General features: G+C 34.6%; 1 protein-coding gene across 1 annotated transcript in view; it reads left to right on the forward strand.

Annotated features, from left to right (window-relative positions):
- The first annotated feature begins 5,222 nt into the window (after positions 1–5,222).
- The window catches only part of LOC144978558 (protein phosphatase EYA1-like), a 216,612-nt gene continuing 213,648 nt past the window's right edge, over positions 5,223–8,186 (forward strand). Inside the window, exon 1 of the mRNA XM_078924773.1 lies at positions 5,223–5,575. The gene's annotated coding sequence lies outside the window, so the exon portion shown is untranslated. The remainder of the gene's footprint in view (positions 5,576–8,186) is intronic.

An 8,186-nucleotide genomic window follows, 5' to 3' on the forward strand; every position in this document is an offset into this window, starting at 1 on the left:
CACGAAGTGTTATTAAAATTCAGGTGACTATTACAAATGGGTGACGCTGCCATACCTCCAATGATCCAGAGAGGCTTCTTTTTGACATTTCTGTTCATCTCGATTTGATAACACATATTTATTCCAATTAAAAGAGAAAGGAGAGGCAATGTTACCGCAATATTTTTAGATGTCTTGGGGTAAAGCTTTTTTAACTTGTCTATTTCATGTGAACTTTCTTTTGGCCTCTGAACAATTAGTCAATCTAGACTTTGAACACATTATGCTCTTTAATATAAATGTTTGTTGGTGTGAAAGAGAACCGAATATAATCTTCCAATATCACTGCTGACTCTCAATAAATATATCAGGAAGTCAGTGATTAACGGTGGTCTAATATATTCATTAAAAATATGAGATTTTCATAAGCACAATATGTATGAATCTACCGATTTCGCTCAAAGCTCTTAGCATGGTGATCCAAGCTAACAACAATTTGCTCTGAACATGTAATGTAAGCCGAGGCAAGAACACATTATATAGAAAACAACGTTATTACAGGTCAGTGGCTCATTTTATATACTTAAATGTGGTGAAAAATAAGAAAACAGAGGCCTTTTTCCAGGGACTCAATTTTACACCACCAAAGGTGGGACTCGAACCAAAGGCCTAAAGGTATGAAGCCGAGTGTGTCATACCATAAGCACACAAAGCAACACACACACACACACACACACACACATACAAATAATAAACAATGAACCCAGTTTAAGGAAGTGTGCAATGTATTAGTGAACCAAATGAAAGACAGATTTGAAAAATCATCGTTTATTCTGTCTTTTGTCGTCTTGAATCCCACTTCAACGTTCATAAAGAGAATTTAACGTAACCCAACAATGAACTCAAGTCTGGTCATATCGTTCAACACTCCTTCAAATTGATATCGCAACTTTTGTTTTACGATGGGATAACAGTGACAAAACCCAATAAAAATATGTTTTGCAATTTAACTTCAATAAATATCGATTAATAAGATGACCGTGGACCTGAAATCTCTCAAACCCGATTCGTTGAAAAACATTCTTTTTATTTTGGAGATCTGCTGCAGCTCAAACTCAGTAATCTTGCTCGAGATTGCTCCCGTTCAATGAGTTTTGTTTCTTCATTTTTACCCTGAGAGAGTAATTTTTTTCTTTTCATTCTAAATATTGTTTTAAACATAGATTTATCGAATGCGTTCTTTTCAGTTCCAGCTTTCTCGTTTTAGTTTATCTCTTCAAAGGATAATAGGCTCCGAGTAGATTTGATAGTGTTCGCAACAGTGATATGCGATTCCTTTCGATGCGATCATTTCTATATTTATTTTTTATTTTAAAAGATTGTTTTGTTTCACATCAGTCTCAAATGTATTGCCCTCGTCCGTTGAGCCGAAATATTTGTACTCAATAAAATTTATGAGTCATTAAATACGTAAATTAAATACCGTTAGATCCCCCTTCAGCGACTTAGCTACTGAAGCAGAAGCAGCAGCTGGCAAAAGACTTACTTTAAGACATCGTACAATATCACCAAAACTTTTTCAGATAAGAAAACGTCACAGACAAGGACTGTAAAATAAAGAAACGGTCATCCTCTAACAAAAATAGAATAGAGCAGCGGCGTGGCGTATTGACGGCATATGGTGGTGCCATGATTAGAAGAAGAAAAAAAATCTTAAACAGTGAACACGATTAAGAGGAGAGAGCACATGTTAAAAACTCTCTTTTTTGGAAGGGTGGTGGGGGGGGGGGGGGGGGGGGGAAGGGTCGATGGTTTCTACGAGTGTACAAAACTCACAAAAACAAATAATTCATGAAAACAAGCCACAACACTGAGATACAAGTCCCGTGTGAAAAGGTATTTGTAATTATTCTTTGTCAACCATTTAAAGGATTGGATTTGGTAGATAATGCAATCAATATGTGATAAATGTAAATCAAAAGAGAAAAAAAACAACCTATGACAGAAATTACTTACTTTTAGTACTTGTAAAGAAAATCTGCACGGCGATGTTTCATCTCTGCAAATCTTTTTATAATTTGTTTATCGAAATCTGGAATGGCATTTATTTCAGCTTTGTGAATTGATAGAATCATCTACGAATTTAACCGCTCCTGTTTCATTGAATTTCGCAAGAAATTTTTCACTCTTTTAAGGGTGCTAAAACAACGTTCAGGAGGTCAAGAAATACGATTGAAATGGTTAAGGTCACTATAGCCTATAGATGTCCATTATTTGTCAGTGTTTGTTGTATCTGTAAAAAGTAGACAATAAAAACAAAAGAAACGTTTTTTTTTCTCTAAACTAACTGTGAGCCATACATGTCTGTCATACCATGTCACTGAAAAAGAGCGTTTTCGAGATTTCCACACCTGTGTTAATTCAAAATCAGTTGGTTGGTGAGGAACTAGCCTTTTAATTTGTCATCTAGTGTCGATCTCCCAAACGGTCGGTGAAGTAAAGAGTCAACTTGATTCATTGCAATTCATTGTTTAACAAAACAAAACTTCAAAGTGTATCTCAAATAATGGAAATCAGTGGAATACGATTAATGATTGCACAAATAAAAGGTAGATTCAGATCTTAAAGCATCACAAAGAAAAAATCACTCCACTTAAGTACTTAAGAAATCAAAAAACACACCAAAGTATAACTGTTGACAATCTTCGCTTTCTTTCTCTGACTGACACAAATACACACGCACAAACACACACACACACACACACACACACACACACACAGAGACAGACACAAATAAACACTCATACACCCGTAACCATCAACTCGGCACTACAAGCAAGAAAAATGTTGGTAAATTCGTCCACAATGCTTCGTGTTGCAAAGAATTACTTTATTCAATAATCGTGAAAAAGAGGTGGGGGGAGGGGGATTTTGATATGTCAAATTTTTAAGTTTTATGTTGTTTTTCTTTGCTGTTTACAAATAAACTTGACAATGATCAGTGTTTTTGACAGTTAATGTAATATTTTGGATGGCCGAAGTTACCCTAATTATGACGTAAATATGGTGCAACATTGGCGCATCCCCCCAGTCCAACGGTGGAGCTCTCAGATCCTGGCACAAGTCGAGGGGTTTTTCCGCTATTTGAAGATAGTATAATTCGACCCAGTTTCTCACTCAATCAGCTGTAGCGATACTAATGGATAGAGCATTAACTGGAGCTCGGATTGCTTTGCACCACGGTGTTGATTAAGTCACTAATTCGCGCAGTGATGTCACCAACACACGAGTCGGCGCAGTGCGTGATTCGGAATCTTGAATAGAGTGGAGACTAAAAAGGCAGTATGTTGTTGGCGAGTTGCGAAAGACAGTGGAGTTAAACTTTGTCAGTTTTATTTTTAATTAAATTATGCCGTTAATGATTTTTAAAAGATTGGTGTGGTGCCTGGCACCATTCGATCCAATGGCCCCACGCCACTGGAACAGAGAAATAGATGGATGGAACATTTCAGAGAACTCCTGAATTTGGCTCCACCTGACACAAACCCCAGAAATAGAACCAGACGAAAGAAGGTTAGATTTAAATAGAAAATCCTCATCTATAGCAACAATTTACAAAGCAGTAAAGGGGATGAAAAATGGAAAAGCTCCATGACCAGTTGGTGTGGCCCCAGATGCCCTCAAAATGAATTTAAACATCACAGTGGACATGTTGCACCTTTTGAAAATATGGAGTCAAGCCCAATAAATGTCTTCAGATTGGAAGAAATGGTATGTTTCTAAGCGCCCTAAAAGAGATTGTAAGAACTGGGAGAGGCATTATGCTCCTCTCAATTCCTAGTAAAGTTTTCACTCGAGTGATATTCGAAAAGTTGAAAACTGCACTTGATGGGTAACTTTGTCATGAGCATGCTGGATTCAGAAAAGACAGATCCTGTACCGACCATAATATAGCAACGCTCCAGATTATAATAGAACAGTCTCTTGAGTGGCAATCACCTTTATATGAATGTAATTGACTTTGAAAAGACATTCAACAGTATTGATAGGTAGGTTATCTGGAAAATACCACATCATTACGACATACCTGAAACTTATATAAATCCTATATGACCAACCAATCTGCCAAGTAATCCATTATGGAAAAGTTTTTGATTTCTTTGATATTATTTGGAGTGAGGCAGGGATGTCTTTTTTCGTCAATAATATTTCTAACAGTAATTGACTGGATAATGCCAAAAAACTGTGGGAGATAAAAAAAAAAAGACTGGAATAAAATGGAACCCGACTCAATATCTAGAAGACATTGACTTTGCCGATGATATTTGTTTATTGTCACAATCCCATCGACGTTTAAAATAAAAATAAAAACAGAGAGACGTGTCAAGGAAGCAACACAGATTGATTTAAGAATAAACATAATGAATACAGAGGTGATGAGATTCCTAAAGATAAACAGAACACTCATCTCAGTAAATGGAAACAATCTGAAGGACGTAGACAAATTTACATATTTGGGTAGCATTGTTTCAACATATGGAGGAACAGATGAGGACACAGAGGCTAGAATATGAAACGCAGGACATGCATTTATCACCCTCAGACCTAAATGGATATCAACAAATCTAAAACAAATTCAGAATATACAGCACTAACGTAAAAGCAGTCCTTCTGTCGGCTCAGATACCTGGAGAGTGACCAATGGTCTTTGTAAAAAAACTTCAAATCTTCACTTACAGATGTCTTCGAAACATACTCGGTATCAGGTGGCCTGAGAAAATCAATAATAAAGACTTGACAAGAGCAAATTAGGAAATAAATCTTTAAAAAAAAAAAATATATATATATATATATATATATATATATATATATATATATATATATATATATATATATATATAATATATATATATATATATATATATAAAATGGAAATAGATTGGTCACACTTTCAGAAAACCAACAGACATTACGAGACAAGCTGTGGACTGAAACCTTCAGGGGAAAAGGAAGGTTGGGAGGCCAAAGAAAACACGTAAGCATGCTGACTGGCCTTATCATCTTACAGCTGAAGTTTTAATAAAATATTTAGTCAAATCTACATTCAGACAGTATTCAAATGTCGTCCATTAGATTTACACTCATTTTTAACGTTATTGTGTATTTACTGTTCATGAATGAAAAGGTGATATAATAAAACTACGAAAACAAACGAAGATCCATCATAACTGAGACAGGAAGTTGATATTGCAGAATGTCAACAATACTCATTTCTGTTGTTATGATTTTCGCATCTTCAATGTAAAGCGTCTATTACGTACACGTATGTGGTGGATCTCAATGATATTTACTGGAAAATGGAATTTAACATTTAATACTTATTCTCTTCAGTTTTCCATCATATATTCAATGTTCAAGTAGGTTTATAATGGGTAAATTTTGTGATGTTGACAGTACAGCCACCATCCGATTATTTTGAAGGAGAGGCGGAAAGGAGTGGAGAGATAGAAGAGAAAGAGTCTAAGAGGCGTGTCTTTGTTGATATTCATATTCATGTCTTCGAGAGACAAACAATGCATCGATTATTATATAATTGGTGAGTAAGCGATACTATATGTTAAAAGGAAATTGTCAATCTTATAATAGTCTCCACATCTAGATACATATATTTATCTTTTTGTAATAATGTAAAAAAAAAAAAGTAATTAATTTACCTATTGCCTATTGGTAATGCCAATGGCCAATGGCAACAACAAACAAGAACAATAATAATAATAATAATAATAATAATAATAATAATAATAATAATAATAATAATAATAATAATAATAATAATGATAGTAATAATAATAATATTGATGATGATGATAATGATATAGGATAGTAATAGTAATAATGATTTAAATAAAACATGATCTTTAAACAAAACATTTTTAATTAGTGATGGCTCTGGTTCATGGGTAACCCAGTTTCTCAGCTTGGAAGAAAGACAATTAATTTCATAAACAACTTAGCGGCTCTGCATTGTGGCTTATACTTATACCCGGGTTACTCTAGTCTTCCCATGCGATATATTTTAAATAAGAAAATTTTCTCTTGGATTTTTATTTTTTAAAGAGTTTTTAATTCTTATAATTCCCTTTGAGAGAGGACTTGCGTTTTGTCTTTGAATTTGTCAACTAATCCACGAGGACAATAATGACCCTTATAATTTTTTTAGACTCAAAGACTGTTCCTCTTTTCGGTGCCTTGTGTCAATTATGTCTTAAAATGTACTTGTTGAAAGAATGTATGAATATACAATTTGAATGGAGTATCATCCAGAACGCAGGTCGAATAAAGAAGGCAAAGAAATATGAAAAACAAAAACCAAAAAACCCCCCAAAAAAGTCACAAAAAATGAAAGGATCCCCCCCCCCCCCCCCCACAAAGCAAGCAGAACAAAAAACAAAACAGCAAACAACAAACAACAAACAACAAAAAAAACATAGAATGACAATTAATATTTAACTCAATGACTTGTATATTAATACGGTGTTTTATATTAAATATATTAATGTGCTCAAATCACATGCAAATGTACCTGATTCATCATATCAACACAGTGCTACAGTTGGCACATATTTTTGTATGTTAAATTGTGTCATTTCTTTATCACTATTTATTTCTTTCTCACTATTTTTAGTCTATGATATGCTATTTATTCAGTGCTATTGTTTAGGTAGAAACGAATTCATGATTAGGACTTCGTGACATAAACACACACACACACATACACACACACACATACACACACACACACACGCACGCACATACACACACATACACACATATTCATACACTAGCACATATTCAGGCACACACTCTCTCTCTCTTTTATCCCCCCCCCCCCCCCCCCCCCCCCCCGTCTCTCTCTCTCATTAAACAAAATTTATAAGTAGATTAGTTAATGATGATGATAATTATAATAATATAAGATTAAAATGCTGAATATATTGTAATAAAAGTAATGATTATAAAGGGTGGTGATGATGATGATCATATACAATTAGTTTCTTGACATAAGACCTAAGACATGTTTTTTTTTGTTTTTGTTTTTTGTTTTGATTTGTTTTTGTTAAATTTTACTGCTGTTGTTGGGAAGAGGCACATTCCTTTTCAAAGGATAGAGATAAATTGGTTTGATATCTGTGTGCCAGTTACTTCCATAAACGACCAAGCACTCATAAGTCCTCTTCATTAACTATTAAGAAAAGAAAACGAAAAAAAACTTGAGCTTTTATATAGTGCCATATCCTCTAAGCATGCTCAAAGCTCTTTACAAAGGGGTCCTGATCAACAGCAACACGTAACATGTAGAACAATACGCCATGATGCCTGATAAGCGATATTACAATGTTTTTCCGACAGAGACTGTACATCTGAGTACGATGAGAGAATGTGAGTAAAGAGCCTTTTACAAGGACCTAACTATGTGCCGAGTGAGGCTCGAACCCAGGACCTTCCGATCTGAAAGCGAGTGTCAAACCACAAGATCACATAGCTGCACTGTTTCTAGAAACTATTTGTCTGTATTCAATTTGCACCATGTGAGAGTTGACTGATAAAATGTGTTCAGTTCCCAAGAGGTCAGTTGACAACGTATATGTATGATATATTGAATCCTTTTGTGTATGGCTTTGAAGTCTAATGCTATGTCATGCCTTATTGGTAAAACTTTTCATGTCACTCTTTTGTCTAGATTGTTTACACCTGTGTTAAAATGTTTCAAGGAAGTGACAAGGATTTGCGTAAATTGTGTGATACTTTCAAAGTAACAATTTCTTTAATTGTCTTGTAGGTAAAGTGTTTAAAAATTTCAGCCAATGAGAGTGCTGATTTGGTCAGTTCATGGGGTTGAAGGGAAAGTTTTCCATCTTCCAAAAGCTTTTTTGTCAAACAAGATTGGAATAAATAATAAATGAAGTTGATGCCACTCAGCTTCTATTCTTGTTTTTAGACCGCCATTTGGGTGATAAATTCTTATTAAATTCTCTTAATTAGACTATAAACACTCTAATGTTACACATAGATTTTTGTGTTGGTATGATTTATAGTGAATATTTTACTTAAACGCATGCCTTCAAATTAAGTCCTGCTCAGTTGTTAGGAGCACTCACTTCACACGCAAAGGGACCAGGATCGATCATGGGTGAAGTCAAGATTTT

The sequence above is a fragment of the Berghia stephanieae genome, chromosome 1 (assembly GCF_034508935.2).
Source record: "Berghia stephanieae isolate SIO BIC M18660-M18661 chromosome 1, UCSD_Bste_1.3, whole genome shotgun sequence".
Lineage (NCBI taxonomy): Eukaryota > Metazoa > Mollusca > Gastropoda > Nudibranchia > Aeolidiidae > Berghia > Berghia stephanieae.